This window comes from Apium graveolens, chromosome 8, assembly GCF_009905375.1.
Source record: "Apium graveolens cultivar Ventura chromosome 8, ASM990537v1, whole genome shotgun sequence".
Taxonomy (NCBI): domain Eukaryota; kingdom Viridiplantae; phylum Streptophyta; class Magnoliopsida; order Apiales; family Apiaceae; genus Apium; species Apium graveolens.
The window spans coordinates 208,118,455-208,122,430 of record NC_133654.1 but is presented as its reverse complement, the minus strand read 5'-3'; positions in this window follow the sequence as shown (position 1 = coordinate 208,122,430).

Below are 3,976 nucleotides of genomic sequence, written 5' to 3'. Positions count from 1 at the left end.
CATACCTATTTGTTGGCTCTCTGCCTTCATTCATCACTTTTACTGGCATAATATGTTCTTTTCCAATACTTCGGGCTGTATTGCTATCTCAAACAGCTTTTCGGTACCGGCTCCGGTTACCTTCACTACTATTTCCATTTTCTCAAAATCTCTTATAAACTCTCCAAAAGACATTATCATCTTGAGTCTCTCCTTTTTACTAAGAGCATCAGCCACCATATGGGCTTTCCCCGAATGATAAAGAATCTCCCAATCATAATTCTTGATTAGCTCTAACCGCCTCCTCTGGCGTATGTTGAGCTCTTTCTACGTAAGAATGTACTAGAGCTCCTATGGTTTGTGAATCTCACACTTCTCTCCATACAAGTAGTGCCTCAAATCTTTAGGGCAAAACTATTGCCACGAGCCCAAGCTCATGGGTGGGGATATCGAATTTTAAATTCCCTTAATTGTCTTGACGCAGACGCGATTATCTTGCTGTGCTATATAAGAAGCACCCTAATTCCTTATGCGAAGCGTCACTTACAAATCACAAAATCTCATTTTCCATCCGGCAACGCCAATATAGGGAACGTCACCAACCTTTGCTTCGGTTCTTAAAAGTTGTTCTCGCATTTCTCTGTCCATTCGAACTTCTCAGTCTTACGAGTAAGCCGCGTTAAAGGGGCTACTATCTTTACAAACTTGAACGAACCTCTGGTAGTGACCGGCCAATCCTACCTCTGGTAGTCGACCCAACCAGGGTCATCAATTCATCAGTGGTCCTTTATCAAATCTCGTCAGGATCCTCCATGGGATCCTCCTCAGCAACTATCCCTTCTAGGACAACATCCTCAACCGCTACATCCTCAACCGCTACATCCTCCGGTCCTGCGTTAGGACGCTCTATTGGATCCACAATCTGATCTCCAATTAGTAATAAAACATCATCACGTTGATGTTCCTCAACTTCAGGGTTCGGAGTCCCGCTACCATATACGATAACGAACTACGCTTCTATCGCTACATTTATAAGGGTTCCCATAAGGGTTTTAACTGTCAGTACTACGTTAGGTAGTCCGACTATGAACTTGGCAAGAGTTCTTATTATCTTAGTAAACTTATTATCTTAACGTCCCATCATCTCTGAGGTTTATAACGCTTAGCTCTGATACCATTTCTGTAACACCCCCAAATCCGGGGTCGGGGATCCGGGTTGTCACGAGTTCCATTTCCCTTAACAACACCCAATCATAATAAATAATCAACTACTCTGTACTGTGACCCCACAATAAACACACACACCACAAGTTATAGTCTCAGAGATGAATATCCAAAAATAATCACAAGTCGTTTTATTCCACAATTATATGCCAATACACCTTAAACAGGTTTCTGAATAAATTTACATTTCTTTGCCATTATTACAATTCATAAATATACATAATCTGATACATCAAAAGTTGAAAGCCTAGCCTATTGGTAGTTCCTACCTCAGCTATGGCGGCATCAGTGCTTCTAGAAAACTGCGGAACGTCTCCTAACCTCTTGCGAATCGGGAGCTTGGTCCGGTTCATCTTGTCTATCTGATGTTGTGTGATGAAAGAAGAAAGCAAGGGTGAGCAGCAAGCCCACCAAAATAATATGTATAATGATTAACAATATATGAGCCTTCTCATAGTACTCATGAAAGTCTTGGTCAAAAGAAATGAACCAAGTTGATATCTTAATGCGATGAAGTCGCAAAATATTCAGTATATATATACATATATACTTTTCAAAATATTGGAAGTCCTCTTCCATGCACAATATACACAAAGTCCCAGTGTATAACTGTATAAAAAAAATATCGTTGCAAGGTGATCTCATATATCTAACCTTGTCTCAACGTTTTTCTGAAAATCTTTGTCATTCATAAGACAATTATTAATTAGATATAAGTTTAAAAGATGAAGTTACAAGATACCCCAATATACTTATATATTTCCCAAATACTACTTGAACTACCACCGTTCAAGTTATAATTAGCTTCAAAAGTTCATCACATAGATGAGACTATAAGGCAAGATTTGAATAGATTAAATCTTTAAAATATTATCAAAATAAAATGAAGTTACGAGATACTTCATTTGATGTAAACATCATTTTGAAAACTTGACCCTGCCAACACTCAACAATCGCCCAACCGTAGCCTTTCTATCGAAGTGCTCTGGGTAGTGTTGCAGAAATTATCCAATTGGATGATGAACTCATTACGGGAGTTTGCCGCGCCAGGAAGACCACTTACGATGATCAGTCGTAGTAGTACAACCCCACCATTTTCTACATGTAGAGGAGAACCTGTCGGATTTACTTGTCAACCGAACACTGAACTCCTAAGGAATGGACCGCCTTAGCGGAACTTCCAGGCCATTTGGGCCAATATAATAAGGCTGGGCCGGCGCTACTCGGCCACTTACGCCACTCCTAGTTCAGATGAAATCCATGACTCTGAAACGTAAAGCTTGTCCCCACTTTCCCCAAGTAGAAACTTGTTGATACGGCTCCACCAAGAAGTCGTATCTATTTGGAAAGGAGAACTCACCGATATTTCCCAGGCGATGCCTGTTAATGGATTAACTTGTTCCAAGAATTTTACTTCCCGAGTGTTGGGTAAGTAATCAATTCATTTATCAAAACAGCAACCTTGTTGCGAATATAAAACACACCACAGAGCCGGATCCCTCAGGTTTTGAGCGAGTATTTAAATCCCCTTCGAAAGGAGGATCTTAAAAAAAATGAGTTTTGGGATCCGCTCTAACTTTTAAAAAAATCATTTTGAAGACTCGCAAAACATTTTTAAGAATGTTTGGAGTGAAGCTGATTTAATGAAGTAAATCAGTCCCCAGAATATTTAGAAAATGTCTGAATATTATTATTTAAATAATATTCCCATAAAGAATAATCTTTATAAAATAATTGAAGTAGAAGTATTAAAACTTATACTTGAAATGAATAGAAAATAATCAAAGATATACTTATACGAAAGTAATATCTTTATTTGAATAATCAAAAGTAAGTTTGATTATCGACACCTTATTCTTTAATACAATAAAGAATATTATTAAGTAATAAGCGGAGTCATAATACCTCGAATGAATACTATAAATAATATTCATAAAATAAAGGAGTCATACATCCTCAAATGAATATCCAAGTAATATTCAATAATAATATAAACTGAGTCATAAGCCCTCGAATGAATATTCAAATAATAAAATAAACTGAGTCATAAGCCCTCGAATGAATACTCAAATTAATATTCAATTAAGTAAAATAAAGGTATCGAATAAACCTTATTCGATCCATAGTTTTAAAAACTATATCCATATATATAAATATATATATATATATATAATATACTCGGGAACATCGACTCCCGGTTTAGAAATATGTTCACCTTTTATCCCCTATACTAAGGGTATACGCAACTACTTGCTTATTTCTAGCATAGGTATTATGCAACTATAAGCATTGAAATCAACAGATAGATAACCAGATTACGAAACAGACATGCATATATACCATATCAGCATGCTCCAATATATCGCAAAATTTGCTAATAACAATCATGCACTATCACAAGATAATGCATATACATATATTTACATCACAACAACAGTATATCGGGTAGAAAACTTGCCTGAGCGACTGGGGGTTACGAATGGCTCAGGACGAGTCTGGTAACCTATAAACAACAAGTAAGTTGGAATTAAACCAAAGTCACTTGTAAATCTATACTCTAACCAACTCAGACTCTAACGCTCGTTTTGCGCTTACTGATTCTCTTAAGTCACTCGAGTACCCTCGGCTCCACCATTTTTAATAATTTAACCTTTACGAGTTTTAAGGCGATTCCTTTGCGAGTGTCTTACCAACTGCCTAACACACTTACCATAAATGTTTCATGCATTAATTAACCCTTTTTGGTCTTTAACCTATGTTTCAAAGTAAGGCG